This window comes from Parasteatoda tepidariorum, chromosome X2, assembly GCF_043381705.1.
Source record: "Parasteatoda tepidariorum isolate YZ-2023 chromosome X2, CAS_Ptep_4.0, whole genome shotgun sequence".
Lineage (NCBI taxonomy): Eukaryota > Metazoa > Arthropoda > Arachnida > Araneae > Theridiidae > Parasteatoda > Parasteatoda tepidariorum.
Window position 1 is genome coordinate 14,800,341 of NC_092215.1, and position 20,897 is coordinate 14,821,237.

Sequence of the window (20,897 nt, forward strand, 5' to 3'; positions counted from 1 at the left end):
AGTTACTTAAAAAGATTTGCAACTGAATTCTGTGCATTTTTCGTAAGAGTTTCTTAGTTTCAGAATAGTCTCAAAAGATTCTTTTCGTAATAAGATGTCTATAATACACGAGTGAGATATTGTTAACTATCTCTTTTCTTATAATTATTTTGTGCAATTTCAATATTTGGTACAAATTTATTTTCTGAAATTTATTTTCTTAAAATTATTCTATTTAATTATTGTAAATATTGAAGACCGTAAGGGTATATTAGAATGGAATATAACAAATTTTAATTCATTAAGTTGAATAAATTCGCTTACTTCAGGGTCACTCCTATTTACCGTACCGAGTTACTGAACGCTTATTTGACTATGCTTATTCAGGATCTTAATAGTTATACAATGTGAAAAATTCCAGATCAAATAACGGTATAAAGTATTTGAGTATTTACGGTCTAATGTATTGGAGTATATTGGAGGCATCATCCGTAAATTCCATTTTTACCGTAAAATATTGAACCGTAATTTTTACAGTGAAAATTACGGTATATCAGATTTATTGTTCCGCAATATGCTCTGGTAATAATAAATGTTAATAACAATTAAAGTAATAATAATTTTATAGTTATTTAGCATTGTTTTAATTTTGAAGTTATTCACCATTGTTTTAATTTCCCAATCTTTTAACTGTTTTAGTTTTATAACTATTAAACGCTTTTAAAAATTGTTTTATTTAGCCATCAGAAATGATAATACATTGAAAAACAATTGTTAAAAATTAAACAGTTTAGTTTAAATAGGCAAAATTTAAAGCAAAAACTAAATTTAAAAATAGATTATTCACTTGTAGCACTAAGTTGAGTTGATTATAGAGTTTAATGAAGCTACATCAATCGGATAAATAGGATTTGCTGCGCTAAACTGTACATTTACTTGTTAGCATTCATCGTGTTTTTGGAGATATAATCAGTTTTACCAATTCCATTTACCAATCAGATATTTTTCAATTACAAATACATCCCTTTGCTTATCACCTTTTTATTTCTAGTAATAATTCTGTTATTAAAATAAATGTGCAGTTATTGGGTTACTTATAATTCTGTTAATTATAATCAATAACAATGCTTTAATTAAAAGTAGTTAAAAGCTGTTGGTTTAAATACGTTTGAAAAGAACCCCTGATTAACACATTACTTTCAGGTTCAAAAGTAAATCTTCAAAAAAAATGAACTAGAAATTTAAAAGAAAAAGGTTTGGCTCATAATATTTTAACTTTAGTTAAATTTAGTTAGCTCCAAATAATTTAGCACAGATTTTTTACAGAGAAGATAAATAATCTCTCTTGCGTGTGTATGCCATTTTTCTACATTTCTTTTGAATAAGAAATTAAGGATTGCTGCTTAAAAAATTCCTTCCGGAGTTTTTTTTTCCAGGAAAAGTTAAAAATAACAAATTTGTGTCTAGTTTAATTGAAAATTCTAAAAGATGCACTTAATCGAACCAAGAATTACTTTTCCTTGAAAATTTTACGTTAGATATTTCCCCAATACAAATACACCCATATGCTTATCAGCGTTTTATTTCTCAAAAGAAATTATATCATTAAAATTTTTCCGCAACAATCTCCAAGTAATTCGGTTATTTATAATTTCATTAACAATGCCTTAATTAAAAATTGTTAAAAGCTGTTCTTTTAAAGACTCCTGAAAGAAACTCTTGATAAACATATTACTTTCGGGTAAAAGAAAGAATCTTAAAAATACTAAACTAGAAAGTAAAAAATAAATGAAGGTTTAGCCAATAATGTTTTAACCTTCCTTAAATTTAGTTATCTCAAAAAATTAAGCACAGATTTTTTACACATGAGATAAAAAATCTCTCTTTTGTATGTATGCCATTTCACTTCATTTCCTTTGGATAAGAAACTAAGAGTTGTTTCTTGAAAGTTTCTTTGCGGGAGGATTTTGTGGAAAAGAAAAAAAAAGATTGGCGAACTTTCGATTGTAAATCCTGCATCAGGAAGCAAGGAAAGCGGAAATACAAATAAAAGAAAAGGGGAAAGATTTTTCAAAAGGACAAATGGACTATGCACTGGAATTTCGAAGAAAATGTTGCTTCATTCTCAAAGGTGAAAACTAATTCTGAATGCTATTCTTGTTGCAAAGTCTTCCTCAACCAGCACAATGCCAAACCAATAAGTACTCGGGATTGCGATTTTTCTCAACTTTTTGGTTTACTTCGTATACTCCTGCGAATAGAATGATAAATAGATTTTTTAACGATATAAAAGAGCAATTACAAAATATGCTACAAAGAACACTAATGAAAAAAGTAATAAATACTATTACATTTTTTTCGGAAAGATGTTAAGGTAGCCGAGAAATAAGTTAAGCTCTTCTATGTACTTAAAAGTTAGCGATTGTTAACTATGTATTGAAATGGACCTTCGTGAATATCTAAGAATTTTAAATTAGCAATAGAACTTTTTATGAACTGAAGAATTTTAAATTAGCAATAGAAATTTTAATGAACTGAAGAATTTTAAATAGGCAATAGAAATTTTAATGTACTGCAAAATTTTAAATTAGCAATAGAAATTTTAATGAACTGAAGAATTTTAAATTAGCAATAGAAATTTTAATGAGCTGAAGAATTTTAAATTAGCAATTTTAATAGTCGTTACCGGGCACTTAGATTCATGGGAAGAGATCCTAAGTTGGAGAGTTATCGCTAAATAATAAAGCTAAAAACAAATCCAACAACGTGTTATAAATATTCAATTTTAAATAATCTGGCTAAAGTTTTATCCCCCAAAAGACCATGAGAATTTAATGTAACCCTGTAAGGGAAATATATTTGTGGTTGGTGAAATAAAATAGCTTAAAAAAATAGATTTTGATATTTTATTTAGTCGGGAAAGTGAATTAATGAGCTATACACTTGTTGTAAATTAAAATGCTGGCTGTTACATTAATTGTTAAGAAAAGAATAAGAGTATTAATATTCGCTTCTTATAAAATGTATTAAAGTTAAATAATTGGTTTAATTTAATTATGAATGATTAAAAAATAAAGTTACGAAATGAAAATTCATTTAAAAGCTAGGAAAGGCGTTATGCGTGAAATTGCATCAAAGGCGTTTTGCTAAGTCAAATAGCATTTAGAAGAAATTCCCTCGTTTTTTTTTGTCGGAGCATCAAGTATATGAAACATTTTTCTTAAAGAAAAATACTTAAAACATCTTTATCATAATTTTTTTTTCCTAAAATGCTAATATTGATAATCTTCCCTAAAACAAAGTTCTAAACAACATCAACTTATTTGTTTATTTAAAAAGAATTATTATGATATTATTATATTAATATTTAATAGTTGCAAAGTTGTACTTATTTTAATAGTTATTGTTGGTTCAACAATTATAACCATAACTTTCCTGGTTGGCCATCATAATGGAAAAACTACATCTTCCATCAAAATATGATGGTTGATATTGGTTCATCAAAACTCGTGACGGTTTTCCATCATAGGACTAAAGCAATAATTTACTTTTTGTAATGATAAAAGTTTGTTGGACTAACCATCAAAACTTGATGGACATTGTTGTATGATAGTGGCCATCAACACATCGCTCATGGGCTGCAATAGTGGCACAGCTCGAAAAACACGCGTTTTGGACTAAGAACAAGTGTAAGTATGAAAATACGCATTCTTTTCAGCAGCAAAACTAGCAAACTCATAATTCAACTTGAAGGTAATCTTCGTTTAAGCAGGCTAAAGCATTTCTTATGCATTTTCCTTAGCAATGAAAACTTTAAACCCACTTATCTCAAAACACGACATGTTGGATCAAGAATCATATTGAAACCAAAATAAACCATCAGAGTCTTTTGATGGTACCATCAAAAATTTTATCTTAGATATCTTGGGAAATTTTTTCATGGGGAATGTTATCTTGGGGTAGGACAATATCGTAATTTTCATCTCCATCGTTTTGAAAAAAGTTTCAAACATTTAAGTTTTCCGTGATGAGAAAATTCAAATAAACAATTGAAAATTTATTTTCTGAATTAATGAAAACTTTATCGAAAATCTACGTACAAACAAAGTTATGCTTATAACCATATATTTTTGTATCGAATTTTTTAATACCAAGCCAAATAGCATTTGAAAAATTTCCCTCCTTTCTCTTTCAGTTCATCAAGTAAGAAGTTTTCTTTCTTCGAAAAAAAAATGCTGATAAGATCTTTATCAGAGATACTTTTTTTCTAATATGCAAATATCGATAATCTGCCCTAAAACAAAGTTCTAAACATCGCCAGTTTCTTTTTTAAAAAAAAATAAAATGCAACATCAAGTCATTTCCCCATTTTTCTCTCGAAAGAAAGATCTATTTTGTCTGAACCCCTAACAACTCCAGACATCTTGAAAACTTTTCCCCTCATTCCACTACACTTTTCATGCTCTTCTCCAAATATTCTCACTTTCCAATCATCCAATACTTTTCAGATCTTTTCACCAGTTTACTTTTTGAAACACAAAGGCCCATAAAAAAAATAAAGAAAATAGCAACCATCCCTTCTAGAAGTCGTTTAAAATTTTTCGCCGAGCACCTCGTCATTGGTGGAACTGACATTACTTTATGACCGTCAGTTAGCGATCGCTTGGCACATTTGGAGAGCCCATCTAAGGGTGGATGTGATGAGATGGAATGGTATGCCAAGGAATAGCATTTTTTTATCGTACCCATAGAATCTTAAGACTTCAGTGTGGCTACCATTTTAAGGCGATATTGCCCTTCGTAAATATGTGACGAGTTTCTTACAACCATTCAAGTAACTTTGAAACTAGTGTATTGAATATGTTCTGTTCTTTTGGGAAAATGATGTAGAAGAAATAGATATTTCTATTTAAAGTATACTATAAAATGTTCCAAAAATTATTTGCTAAACAATTTTGAAAAGTACATGCGATTTTGTCTTTTTTTTTCTTGATATTTTTTTGGTATTTTGTTTTTTAAAATTTTATTTTGTCTTACAGAAAAAGTCAGTTTCGGGAATAAGTTTTCTTATCTTTGATTTTTGTTTTGCTATGAGAAATTCTTACTAAAATCTTAATAATCAAATAAGAAATAGTAAAGTTAAATATAATGTGAAATTGCATTTTTTTTCGTTCTTAGTTAATTGCTTAAAATTTAATCATTCGAAAAACCAAACATTTGAGCCATTCTACTGCTTTAATCTTCCCAAGAAGAGTCATAAAACTCTCTATTTATTAATAAATACATTTATTTACAATAGTTAAGATTTTCATGATGATAATTAAAAAAAAAATTTTCTAATTAGATGTATGCTTTTTTTATCCACCCCAAGCCACATTTTTTATCAAAGCTAGAAAATCTCTTTGCATGTTTAATTTGAGGCTTGATTGGTTGTACAGTTTAACGACACAAAAACTAGGTGTGGATTTATTTGGACTAAAACGATGTTCATACTAAAATATTAAAGTTATAAATTATATATGCGAAATGTTTTTGTATTTTTCAAAACAAAGGTAAGCAATTGAAACATAGCCATGTAGTACTGAGAAAAAAAGTGTGGTCAAAACTACCAGAATATGGTAAAATTTACCTTAATTGCGGCTCTTCTGGAATTGTTCAGTAAGTGCTTTGGTAACGATTTGGTAAAACTAACAAAATATGGTTTTATAAAACGCAATAAGATTTGGTAATTAGCATGACACCTTTGAGCATGACATAAAAATCATTTATTAGGTTAAATTTACTTTTCAATTTTGCCTTTTTCACTAAATATGAAGTAAGAAGAACAATAATTTTGAAAACCAGAATTTCCGGTAGACCGTTTCCACGTGAACGGAAAAATTACCAAATGAATGGTTTAAATGTTTAGATTTTAATTTTATCAGCCAACCAAAATATTTTTTTTTACCAGAACTCTCATTATCTTACAGTACGATAATTTACACACTGCGATCGTTGTAGTGTACAATCGTGTACGCTACAATCATTTTCATTTCATTAGCCTACCTCAGGAAAACATAAGTACCACAATCTTAAAGTGATACTTCTGACACTTTTTATTTTTATATTTTTACAAGTTTATATTTGCAATAAATTCAGTTCATAGATTATCTGTTTATTACATAGATAACGTAATCTGTTGCAATTCACTGCCGCAGAGCCGATACTAACTCGTATGCTATTCAACTATCGTTATCGTTACAAAAAATATCGTTATCTCTGTTAATTTATAAAACAATTTTTTTCATTATTAATGTAAATAAAGTTAAATTACCAAATATATTTAAAAATTTATGCCGTTTTATTCAGCTTAGTTAAAACAATTTACTCTTGAAAAGTTAATAAAATATACCATGGTAAAGTTAATTTTTAAATTTTTTTCTATGCTGAAAGAAAAAAAATTCAGTAAAATAATGCCTTTTTAACAACGATACATTCGGAAACTACTTCGGCATTAAACTAAAATAAAGCCTTTTAATAAGCTTAACAAAACCTTTTCCCCAATTTCTTTCGCGACATTTTTTTCCATCCAAAATATCTTCCCGCCGCATGCAAATGACAATTTGAAAGATGCGAAAAGCTTCCCCAGTCGGCAGATAATTAAATGAGCATAAACTGTTGAATAGTTGACGGGGAGCTTCTCGATTCACTTGGCTTCACTTGGCGCAAAGCAAACGACAGCATAACTTCACGGCTGGCTAAGATTTTCTTTCATCAGAGCATTATTACGGAAATTAATGTTCCTTAAGTTCAATTTCTTTGCCACTTCCTTTGACCCTGAGAAGAAGGCAATAATGAATTTAAGTCCTTATGGTCTTTCCATTCGCCTATATGAAATTTCATGCTCCATCGATTTTACTGAAACTCTCTTAATCTTATCTTGCTTAAAATAAAACTATTCTACTCTCCCAATTTATTTCTAAATTTGCTTGTTCATTTAAATTACTGTCAATTTCCCGTTTCGTTTTACCTCGGGGAACAATAAAATATTCTGTTTGCTGAAATTGTTACTCGATTTTTGAGTGAGTTTTTTATACATTTTATTTGCTTTCTGTTAATATAAAATAGTTTATTACAGACTGTTTTAGCAAACAATTAAATGTACGTGTGCCGTAATAATGAACAGTAAAATCAATAAATAAAAAGCTTATTGCATTTTCACATTTTTTTTTTTAAATTTACAAGATTAATATCTTTAAGTAGTTAACTTTGCTGATCGGTAGTATTAAATAGCGTAATCTGGAATACGATATGATATTAGGCTTTTAAAAAGATTAAAAGGCAAAATTAAGAGTTATTTTTTATATGAATGAAGAAAAAAAACGTTTTATTATTTGAGTTATATGAATAGAAGAAAGTTAAACTTTTTCTTTTTCGTAAGCTTACTTTTCTTTTAGATTGAACACTAAGTAGATAAAACATTGTGTCTTTAAATTTCCACACACGCTTTTCCACATTTCTTAATGCTCAATGGGAATGATTCTTTATGTGAAAAAAAGTTTAATTTTTTATTATTCAATTTATTTAGATGATAGAAAGAGTGCCTCTCCGTAGGATGAACCGGGTTCAAATTCCAGCGATGGCTGGTCGATACAAACTCCTCACTCGGCTCTCACCAACTTCGGAACTGAAGTTAAATATCCTCTAAGGTAGACGGATCATTGGATAGAGTCCCCTTGGTTAACCGTGGGAGTTGTTTTCTTCTCCTTGTAACATAAATACGACTTTATTCAATCTAAAAGTTCTCCATGAAGCAAATTTCTTCCCATACTTGATCCAGAAATTCTCTTGTCTTCTTTGTTGGGTTCAAAATTACAAGGCTACAGAGTTTAACATTGGTAGTCGCAAATTCAATATTGGATCGGCTGTTCAACAACGGTTATAAGATAATATAAAATCATTCCTATAATATATACTTTAAAAAAAAAACTCTGAACTATTTAAAACCTGTACATTTTAATAATATTTATAAAGTTGTAAATGCTTGCATAAAAGCAAATTCAATGACTTATTTTGCATTTTAAATTAATTTATCGATTAAATAAAAATTTTCTTCAATAACAAATTACATATTTTACAGAGTTTTGCGTAAAAAATGTGATTTTTGAATGCTACTGGATAAACCTATAGTTAGTGTACTCCAGTACATTTAAAACTGAAACAATCTTATTTAAAAATCAATTCAGACAATCAATTTTTCCATGTTCCTTTTCTAAGAAACTACTCATGATAGTGCTTTAAAATTTTTGAGGATATTTGAAGTTATATCAGCTGTAGGCTGTGATAATATTTTAGCGTTAACAGAAATACATTTTTAGTTATGAAAGATTCTTGCTTAAAAATTATGAAACTTATTAAAAAATCAAAAATTCCCAGTTCATAATTTTTTAAAAAAAACTTCTGCCAGAGATATGTATTAACAGCTGTCACAGTGAAAACATGCATTTATAGATAAGCTTTGATATTCTAAGAAATATATTAAACAAAATCTTTCTTAGATGCTGAGAAATGGTACATCGAAAAAGGTCAATTTTCAAAGGTCGAAAATTTGAAAAGGTGCTTTAGTAAAAATTACCGAACTTTTCGATGCTTCCTTTGAGTCAGAAACACGGTAAATTTTTACCTTATTCTGGTAATTTTTACCATATTTTTTCCAGTGTGTGTGGATTTTAAAAGAAACGTTTTTAGTTTAAAAAAATTTTCAGTTTTAAGTAATAAAAAAAAAACCTTGCATTCGTAAAAAAAAGTGCAATATTACATAAAATTCGTTTAAGTATAAAATAAATCAACCAAAACATTTTGGAATCAAAACGTGTTAATAATTTATTCCAAGCACTTATAAGTAACTATAAAACTCAATGCATTGTATTTAAATTATAAAAGAAACTGCATGGAAACAAAACTCCATTGGCCATTCAACCCTTTCTCTTTCATTGTTCCCTCGGAAGGGAAAAAACAATATATTATAATCACAAAATCTGTGATTGATTCAAAGTAAAAATAGCGGATCTTTTTTTACTTTGTCTCCTACATTTGCCCTAAAGGAAAATCTCGAACCTAGTCTTTCCAAATAACGTGACATTCATTCTAGATGTTTCTCTATCAAATTCTTGTTACAAATAAAGTTCCATTGGTTTTCGACCCACAGAGATTGAAATCGTCTTTATCCATTATTGATTTGCATCAAAGACTATGAAATGACGCGGTCATCATGGCGCTCAGAGCAGCGTGACGCGCTAATAGTCTCAGTAAAACTCTACCTTTGGCGAAGATTCCTTGCGCTATTCGATAGTCGCCAGCTCTGGGAATTGTTGTGGAAGATTCAGTGTCATTGTTTGAAATGAAGAGACCCTATTTGTTTCGATCTAGGATACGGTTTGGTTTTCTTTGTTTCCATATAAATCACGCCACAGCCGGAAACTGGATAGAAGTTTGTGGACATTAGCTGTGACGGGAAATTAATTAGTTGATTGTTTTCTAAAAGTAATAATTTAGTAAAGTATGACATTAGAAGCTTAAGTTGCTTAAAATGTATACCATATGTATTTATTGCTATTTTATTTATTCTATTTTAAAATGTAACAAAATAGCAAGTATTAACAGCTATGTTGGTGGGTTACCAGCGAAAATAAATATATGAATTAAAACTATTATATATTATTTAAGATGCTTGATTTTAAAACTAGCTTGATCAAGTTAAATTGAGAATGGGTTTGTTTTTTAAAACATATCTATATTATTTCCCATTCATTTCTGTGTTTAGTTCTCCTTGTCAGGAAAATATGGATTTCACGACGACTTTAACATACCTCAATAATCTTTTCCTTAAACTCTATATTTACACGTCAATTGGGTATTTAGTGCAAACAAATTTGCAGTATAAACTCTATTATCTAAACTGTTTCGAAGCATATTGTTTTGCACCTCATTTATTCCAATGTCATTAGAAATAATATTTACTATCTGAAATGTTTGGTTTTGAAACAAGCTTGATCAACTTCATTAACTCGATAAATAAAATAATCTATGAAATATAAAATAAAATTAAAAAAAGAAATTAAATTATGTACTAATTAAAATTACTAATATTACTTAATATATGTACTAATTATTATTTTTCTGCTATTGGTATGACAGCCCTTTGTGGGTCAGAGCCATCTCTAGAACCTTCATCCATACTGCTATTTTCCTTGCGATTGTTTTCTAGTTAGTAATTGTGGAAAGATTTAAAATCGTCTTCCACACAGTCAAGCCATCTGATCTTTGTCCTACCTCTTAACTCTAGTTCCCATTGGTTTGTGATTGAAGATCTTTAAAAAAAAATCAACGCGTCAATTCGACAGATGTGACCCGCAAGCTTTAAGCGACTTATTTTGATTTGTTAATATTAGCTTCCTTGAATAGCCTATATAGCCAAAAATTATGCCGTTGTCTCCATAAGCCATCCACATTTATAGCACCAAAAATTTTTCTTATGGCTTTTCTCTCAAAATTAGCAAGCAGGTCTGCTTGTGATTTAGTTAAGGACCATGTTTCAGATCCATAAGTTAAGACAGGTCTAATGATTGTTTTATATAGCATATTATTTTTGTTCGTCTTTAAATTACAAAGTATTACTAATTAAAATAAATTATATACTATCTGAGATGTTTGATTTTGAAACAAACTAAATCATTTTTATTTAACTCTACAAATTAAATAAGATATAGAAGAAAATAATACACAAAAGAAAATAATATATAAAATAAACTGTATAAAATAAAATAATATATAATAATTAATAACCCATTTAAATAAAATTAAAAAGTAAATTAAAAAAATAGAGTAATAAAGTAAATTAGAATAAAATGACTTGATTGAATGATTGATAAAATGATTCCATTTAATTTGTGTTAAGACTATAAAATAAGATTAAATATCTATTCTTTTAAAAAAAGAAGAAAAAAAAACTAATTTATGCGGATCGACATTAATATTAAGTGTATTTTTATTAATATTAGACAATTAAAACCTTCGAAGAACAAACTTAAGGATTTTTTCTCGGTGATTCTATATAAGACAATCTTATATAGTTTAACAAAACAATTCAGTAATTAAAAAAGCGTAACTTTTTAACCTAGTAACCGAGGCGGAATAGTTATTTCTGGCTCAATAAACTTCAGCCAACCAGCCAAATCCGAACATCTGTATGGAATGTTTTTTCCCTCTGGTTAAATTTTTGAAAACTGATCTAGCTCGCTTCGAAATCAAAAGCCTCATTCCCTAATTTATTTAGATTTTTCTCGACACTGAACAAGAAAAAATTAATCAAAATTAATTTAAAATGTTAATTACAATTTATTTTAAAAATTATAAATATAATAATATATATTAAATATGAAAATTTATCTAAAATTTTATGATTATTATGTAAAATTTTAATTCAAGTTTTATACATTTTTATACAATTTTTAATTGAATTTCTATTTATTTAATTATAAATTTAATTCTTATAATTTTTAAGAAATAAATTGTTTATGAAAAATAGATTTCGGGACTTCCCCCTTTCAGACTCTTAGGCGTCGTTAAACTAGGAAGTTGATGGTTCCTTCAAGGCTGATGATCAATTACAAATCCTGCATACATATATATAATTTATATATTAATTATATTAAGCAACAATATTATAACTGTAAGATATAATAATATGATTATAATATTAAATAATTTTCTCTTCGTTTTCTGTCCACTTCATAACAGATGAATTAAGTTTACGTGATTTTTAAAATGTCAACTTAGTAACGCACCTAATAAATATGTTAATTAAGTAAGTTAAATTATAACTTACGAAGCTATATTCAATTCGTAAGTTATAAAAATATATATAAGATTATAAGACAATAATATTATAAGAATTTCCATTTAATTATATGCACAATAATAAAAAATGGGGAAATACTTTGAAGATTTTATTTGCTTTTTAGTGTGCGTTTCAAAGTTTATTTGTCATACAAAATAAAGTCACAGTCTGAAAAATTTTTACTCAAATCAAATATTTAATTTTTAACTATTTGTACTTACTGTATTGATTAAAAGAATTCGACTATACTTTAATACAGAAACAAATTTAAAATATATGAAAATTCTGAAATTGTTTTTTAAGAATTATCAATATGGCTAGATTTTTTTTACCTTTATTTCGATGTTTTGACATAGCCTGAATAAAAGCATACATGTAGATATTGCTCATGCAATTCGAAATTATTGGGTTCGTCCAATTTATCTAATTTTGCAGATACGAGAACTTAATTAAATCTGCTAAATAAAATATTGCTTTCGTATTTTGTGAATTCAATTTGTTTTTTCTATTAATTAAAAAAAAATGTTTAAAGTTGAAGATTGATTTTTTTTGCTTCATAGTGGAATCTCTGAAATTATTATTATTTAAAAAACATATGCTTTATTCGCTAATTATTAATGAAAAAACTGCTGCTTTAAGAGACTTAGTACGATATTTTCTATTAATTTTCTGACCCATGTAAATGCATATAGCATTAGGAATTTTAGAGTTTATTTTTCTTAAAAACCACTCTCTAAATTACCGTCATACAAAAAAAATTAAGTATAAAATTTCTGATAAAACCATTTTGCAGAAAAAAATAAGTGAATTCCTTTTCCATTTCCATATGTTAATAGAAAAACGTTTTATTACACTATCTAAAAATCTTCTACCAGCCACTTACCCTAATTTCGACTATAGGAAATTGTTACATTAAAAACCTACATTAAATATCCAAAATTACAATAGTTATAGTAGTATTACAACTATTTACGAAAATGCTTTTCCTCGCCTAATGCCCGTGATTTAATATTCAGTTTGTGAAAAAAACTACATTTTGATGGTTTCAATTGTAGTGATATACATTACAAAGCCATTTACTCCCCTTATATCAATAAAATAATAGGGTTGAATTGAAAAAAGTCTACCTGCCGCCCTACTTTAAGCGAAGAAATTGCTTTGCCAACAATTCCATTAGTAGAAGAAAGAAAGGTTCGTAACATAAATGATCTATTTTTCTCGTAATACGGTTACCGTTTCATCTCTGGCCTTCTGTTTCAAAGCTACAATGAAACATCAAGATGGAAGATAAAATAATCTTCATTTAACTCACGGGTGACGAGACGTTAGTTGACACGGTTGATATGGGTACTGGATCAACCGATTTCAGTAATTAAAATAGCTAATTTATATTTTGTTTTTTTACTTAATAAACATCTTTGAGAAATGTTGAGAAGGGTATACATAATATGTGTATAAAATACAGTATGGACATAAGTTTTAGTCAAGTGGAGAAATTCAAAGAACCTTTACAAAATTCGACAATAAAATTGTAAAAGTAATCTTTAATCTATTTATGTTTTAAAAATATATTCAAGAGGGAACAACACAGTAAACTTAACTAAAAAATAATAATTTTTCCACAGTTTATCCTTTTAAGATTATTGTACCCAACTATTGAATTGATTTTCGTAAAACTATATCAGTTATAGCATAATAGTTCGAGTGCAGCACGCGTCGCAAGACGTGTTGTAATATGTATGAACAAATGAGCTTGTGTGCCAATAGATTTATGGATTTTCTCACTCCTGTGAAAATATTTTAGTAACTACTATCATTTTAACTATTTTATTGAAAAAATTTAAATTATGTAAGAAAAGAATTAATGATATTCTTAATATAAATAGTTAAAATTGCAACCTATTTAGCTGTAAATGTTTTAACGATGGTTGCTGAAGGCTATTGACAGTTTTGGAAGAAATAATTGTAGGCCCAGCAGCTATAGAATATGCTCAAAATGAAGACGATTTTGGCTGCTACTCTAAATACATATGAAGAATGATTTGAAAAGTGCAAGAAAAATGATTAAAGATTGTTGAAAATGATGGAAAAGAAACTTCATATGAACCTGGTATAGTTAGTTGCAAAATTTTATATGTAATATTGATTGCAAAACTCTGAACGGAACTATGTTTTTGTCTGTTGTCTAGTATGTTATGTCCACTTAAACATTTCTTAAAAGACTTCTTTTAAAGTATGGCTAAATGCTCACTATAAATATAGTTTTTGTTGCAAGTAGGAATTTTTTATCTGGGCCAACTGGTTTTGTGTAATCCATATAAATGTAACTTATAAAATTTTTTAAATTTTTTTGCAAAACACCATTCTGCTAAAAAATAATGTCTATAAAAAAATCTTATTTGCAACGAAAAATACATTCAAGTAGTCAAAAATAATCAAAACGGAATTAAATGTTCATGATTTTTTTTTCAACTTATGAGGACAGCAAGTTGTGGATAATTTTAAAAATATAAATTATAAATATTGTATTATATAAACGCTAAGTTTTCAACGTTTTTTTATGAACGTTTTTTATAAACTAACTTTTCCATGCCGCAAAACTACGAGATTTTTTTATAGTCTAATTTAAAATAATAAGTCATAGAGATGAACGCTAAAAAGCTTGATCGATTTGACAGTATAAAATTTAATAAGCTGTTTTTTCATGAATTTTTTTATAAAAAACAAGCAGCATAAATGCTATGCAAATTTAAAATGTTATTCTTTACCTTTCGTAAATTTGAGGCTCAAAAATCTACCAATTCTACATTTTAGCAAAAGAAAACTAAATCACTAGAAACGTTTTCACAGAAACTAATTTTAGTTAACTTCCATGAGTCATTAAATTAAGAGATTGCAATTTTACTTAAAAGTTCATAGTAACTTGATATTTTCAAGAAAAAATTTTAACCAAGAACTAACATTAGATAAAATTGCCTCAATCTAAAACAAAACATAATCATTATTTACCAAGCGGATCAATAATAGTAATTGTTGTTTTATTTATGAATGGAAATTCAATTGATTCAGCGAAAGTACAATAAACGTTCTTCGCACTCTCTCTTTACATTCTTCTATTAAAGGAAGTAAAACTATTAAACATCTACACGAGTGGAATTCTAATTACAACGCCACCTAAAATAGCTTTTGAGGGGAAAGCCTGCTTTTTGTGCTCTTTGTCTTATTAAAATGCTTTTCATTATCTTAATCGCTAGCAGGTTATCTTCGCGCACGTAGAACTAACCAAACAAAAGACATCCTTTTCTTTTTAAGTATATTTTTTTCCTCTTTTATCTTCCGTTCATAGCTAATAAATGTGTTCAATAAACGGGAAATTGAATCTATTTTGATGCCTTTACTTTTATTGATTTTCTGCATTAAAAATTATTGTCTAAAGACGAAGCATACCTGGAAGCATTGCGTCCAGCTGACCGAATGCTTGAGGATTTGTGCTATTGTTATTTTACGCTCAAGTCACGATACAGTTCAGCGGCCAAGCTATGCATCGCTGATTTCAGATATCCAAGTCCGTCTTCCTAAGACTTCAGACTACCGTTTATTCTCTGGGAAGAGCACGTGTTTTATTTCCTGAATAACGTAAACTTGATATCAAACGTAACTAAAGCTTGTTTATACATTTGAATATTCATTGGATATTTTGAAATTCGATACTTAATTGATATTTGCTCGGGCAGTTTGTACTATCATGGATTATTTGTGAATTGCGATAGATTGTTTTGGTATTTTCTGGAGTGGTAATAGAACAAGAGAAGATTTGTCTTGGATCTAATTTTTTAGTGTTGTAAGTATGTTTTTCTTTTTGTCAATCAAGTAATAATCATTTAAGATTTAAAATGACACAGTTAAAAATTGCCGTTTTTTTATGTTATTTACGTTTTTCATATTTTACCGTTTTTTTATGCTTTGTTGACAAAACCGTGCAATATTGCTTACCATATGATAACTCAATCTTTTTTCAAAATTTTTTTATATACTTACTCTTCTTTTTTGTCAATTATTTTATGGTTGCAAACATCGTATAAATAAAACTGTGATTTGATTCATTGCCAAATTGATACTCTACCTAATTATTATATTTATATGGATTGCATTTCTTGTTAGTTAAGTTGCCAGACATTTTCATACAGGTGATTCACAAGGGTTTTAATCGCTTTTACGCTTAAGTAGTATTTCAATAAGTAAGACATATAAGATTAAAAAAAAAAGCTTAAGATTTTTCTTCGTATTGAGATGCTGAATCTGAGGTAGCTTAGAGAGCTTCCCAATGAGATGACCCAAGTTCGAATCCCAGCATTGACAGGCCGTACGAATGCTACTCTTGGCTCACATCTTTCACAATGCTATATTTATTTTTAGAATTTTGTTCGAATAACAAAGTTTGTTTATCAAAAAAAGACATTACCTCTCAATAAACAGGTGTCTGTTTTTTAAATAACAGTATATTTCTGCGAAATAAAAGGTGTTATACTTGCTCGCCAGCTGTAATTTTTTCTTTCTTTTTGCAGTGAAGATACTAATAGGATGTTAAGAAATAAAAATAGTTAGAATAAAAAGTCATAGATAAATTTTTTTTAAATAAGTAAAAATATATTTGGTTCGAACATTCGCTTTTTAAATGAGTAAGAAAGTGAATGCTGCATTGTTATAGGCATTACCCTTTCCTCTGATACTTATAAAAAATACATCTCCCGTCATTTTTATTTTCTTAAAAGAGATACATTTTTGTTAGTTTTGGTAGAGTATTTTTAGAAAAACATTTACTATAAAACGAAAGAAAACTCCAAAGAAAATAATAAGTTATGTTTTTATATTTATTATGTTCTTAAATAATGTAGCTCAACGACAGAAATCAGGTTTAATTTTTTTCCATTTAAATTAACGAATAAATAAAAACAAACAATCTTATATCAAACTTAATTATGAAAACAATACATGTAAGAAAACTATATTTAAATTATCATAGGTTGTGCTTCCCAATATCTTCATGTGCGTTCAAGCAAATTTTATTCTCTAGTAAAATGTCTCAGAAATTTTCTCAGAAAGTCAAAGAAATTTTTAGGAAACCTAAGACTTTGCCACCACTTTCAATTTTTAGAGTATTATTGAGTCTTAGCTTTTTGTAATTTTTATTTAAAAATTTTTTTTTATGGACAATTTATGTTTTGTGATGACCACACATTAAAAAATTACGGTATACAGTACCGGCACATCATCCGTAAAATCAATTTTACAGTGAAATAAATCTTTACCGCAAAATACTATACCGTTATGTTTACATTAATATTTATACAACTGGAGTGAGTCAGAGATTCTACAGTAATTATTACTATAAAAAGTTCTGTAAATCAGATTTTTTTGTTTCTTAACATGTTCCGGAAAAATGGTGTAACGGTTAAAAGTGGAATCCAATCTGAGTGCCGAAACATCTTACCGGATACGGAATTTCTTACAGTGTAGTGTTACTTTTCTATAAAGGGAAGAGATTTTTGATTCACAAGTTATATAAAGATTTTATGTATCACTTAAAAATATGAATAAGCTACGATTACATAAATTCTGTCAAACAGATCAAATATTATGAAGAATGTTTTACTTCATTTGCTAATAAATGCATGTAATTTAATAAATATTCAGAACAATGTCAAAAACATCAATCAGAATCTATAATCAAATCAATATATCTGAAAATATAATGATCAAATTGAATAGGATATATATTTCTGTTAAACATATTATGAAGAGTGTCTTATTTCTTTTGTCAATAAATGCACATAATTTAATAACTATGTATCAGTATAACTTATGCATAAAGTAAATCTCTGTATTTTTAAAGCTTTTGTAAGAGAAAAAAAATTTAGCTGCTTACTTTATTTTTGGCATATATTTACGGCATGCGATTGGCATATTATGTTTTACTGATCTCCATTAAGATGTTACATTTTTTTTATATTTTCTAATATTTACTTCTATATAAATTCTATATAAACAAACCATCGAGTTTGCATTGTTCAGTTATAGACGTTGCTATTGATAAAAATCACTATTTATTTAAACAATAATAGTTTTTCTTAGAACTTGAAATTTTTTGATACGATATTTTATAATTTATATGTTCTACACGAAACACAGATTCCATGCAAAGCAACAAAAAAAGGAATTGAAAAAAATATTTCTTACAAATACACCATTCCTATTTATTTTAACTTGTCAAACATAACGTTAGATAAAGGGAAAAAACCCGAAATAAAAAACTGAAACTGAAATAATTTAAAGTGACAAACAGCCTCATAAAAATGTGAGAAGCAATGTCTTTGAGCTTCGAGCTAAAGTGAAAGCCTATATGAGAAATGATGTTCAATAAATAAATGTTTGTTGAACAAAGAAAACTGATTGCACTAATAAAAATAAGTTTTCTTCCACACTTAAATAATATCTTTCTTCTTTTAGCCACAAATAGAATAATATTACACAGATTGTTGCGCTTTTTCAAAACCTGTGCATGTAATTGATGTTTGATTGTGGTCATTTCGTTAAAATGGTGATATTATTAAATTTCTTCTTAAAAAAATATGGAAATAAGAACCTAATATATAAATCCTTATTACTTTCTTTCTATATAAAAACGTATTGTATTCTTTTTCCGAAATAGATTTAAATTGACAGTAGTACTTTCAATATATAGTAGTACTTTCAATAATAAAATTCAAATATATTTTCCATTAAATTTTTATTGAAAAAGTGAAAAACAAAATAGAAAAAGATGCCCAAGAAAAAAAAATCAGTTACTATAAAATTAAAATCGAAAGAAATGAGCGTTCACATTTTGGCAACCATAAAAATTTTGGCAAAAATGGCAATACTTATTCAGATTGGAAAAAAAGTAACTTTTAATAATTTCATTGAAAGTGTAAAAAACTTAAAGAGAAATAAACTACATAAGAAGAAAGCAATTACTAAAAATAATTAAGATAATTAATACGAAAATTAATTTCATTATTTTTAAATAGAAAAAAAAATGCTCGAAAATTTTTGTGCCCCAAGCACACTGAAAATGATGACACTTTTGTCATTAAAATGCTAGAAACAGTCTGGTTTAAAAATTAGCGCAATTTCTATGTTTTCATTCTTAAATATATTAAATCTTCATACTTTCCCTATAAACTGTTTAAATCTTTATTGTTTACAAATACGTTAAAAGATTTAAAATATTTTTAAGGATTCAAAGTAGTAAACTTTAAAGTATATAGGTTATATGATAAGATTAAAATAAGAGAATAAATAAATATGATTATGAAAGGAATAATGTATATCTATTTCCAAACAACGATTCTTAATCATTTGATTATCTATTGAGGCCTTCCAAAAATAGAGTCCCAACTGAAACATCTATTGATCAAGGATCAAAGAGTAGATGTTTAATAAGGATTTGCAAGAATGTTGATTCATAATACGCACTAATTGATTATAATATGAGATATTTTAAGCATACGGATTGATTGCAACATTTTATTCGGTACATCATTCAAGGACTTATTTATTATATTTGTTACTTTAATTTTAATAATTGAGGTTACAAAAGCATCTGATAAATTTAATAAATGACTTACAACTAATATATGGTGATTACATAGTTTTGTTACATACGTTATATAGGAAATGATACATTTGTTGTAATGTTTCATAACTCTGTGTCTGTACCTTAAATATCTTAGTACCAAATGACAATTTCTAAATAAATCATTCTTATTCATTAGAATATGCCAAAAATTAGAATTTTTGATTCTCCTTCCGCAGGGGAATGGCCAAGAATATTGTTCTATTTTCACGAAATTAAACTGTTAAAAAGTTTTGGTTTAGTGACAAGTTAAAATTCAAATTAAATGAATGTAAAAATTCTTGCCTGATTTTAAACCAAATGAATTTCAATACATTTAAATTACAAATAGTGGTAGAGACAACCGTAAAGACAGTTAGACGTTTCTTAACAGCACTTCCTCTCTAACCAAAGAAAAGAATATTTCCGAAATCAGAATATTTAAATATCCAAATTGATAAAGTTAGAGAAATACCGATAATTTTTGCTCTAAGCTTAACTTTACTCTTAAAGAATTTTTTTTTTCTAGTGTTAACATAACACGTGGATAAAGTATATTTTTTGTTGATCATAAATCATAAAAGCCTAGTAACACATATAATGTAGCGTTTTCATAGCATTAATAATAAAATCTTATATTAATTGAAAATTTTTATTATATAGATTTTTTTTATTTCTGTTGTGAAATCACTCTTTATTGCACAGAGAAAAAATTCTGGTAAAATTATTATACTGTTTGTAATGACATTTCTGATAAAAACTGCAATTATGGTTATAAAAACCAAAACATACGGTATTAAAACCTTTTATTTGGCGATTTTTCCGTTCATATGGCAGCAGTTTTCTAAATTATAGTTGTTATTACTACACATTAGCAGAAAATATAAAACTAAAAAGTAAATTTAACCGAATAAAGGATTTTAGCGCCATGCTCTACCGATGCTATCACGATAAACATACATAATTTTAGGACATTTATCAAATTTTATCGTACATTATAAACCATATTTTATTGCTAATTTTGCCAAAATTATTACCAAGGCGCTTCGGTAAAGAATACCGTGCTTTTAGATATTCCCATGGAGCCGGAAGCAAAGTAAATTTTACCATATTTCAGAATTTAGACGATACTTTCCTTTCGCAGTGTGCAGTAGGGGAGAGTGGGGTCAATTGTAACAGGGTACGATTGTAACAGAGCAAAAATTTCGAGTGTCGGGTTATAGATTTGGTTCCTAGGTGGCGCACAAGGTGTATTTAATAAATCTACATGTACACCCCTGATGGCAACCATTTTTATGTACTTTTGAAAGAGTTACATCACAAAAGATATTTTCACGCCACGCAAGTACTTTTTTTGGTATTAGAATATTATATTGTAACAAAGTA

At 27.6% G+C, this 20,897-nt stretch overlaps 1 protein-coding gene across 4 annotated transcripts in view; it reads left to right on the plus strand.

Annotated features, from left to right (window-relative positions):
- LOC107455346 (atrial natriuretic peptide-converting enzyme) overlaps nucleotides 1-20,897 on the plus strand; it is a 396,108-nt gene that overhangs the window by 250,585 nt on the left and 124,626 nt on the right. The window contains exon 1 of one of the 4 annotated variants that reach the window (XM_043056527.2): nucleotides 15,556-15,698. The exons of the other annotated variants lie outside the window; for them this stretch is intronic. The gene's annotated coding sequence lies outside the window, so the exon portion shown is untranslated. Of the gene's footprint in view, nucleotides 1-15,555; nucleotides 15,699-20,897 lie in introns of those variants that run through there. 4 annotated transcript variants of the gene reach the window in all.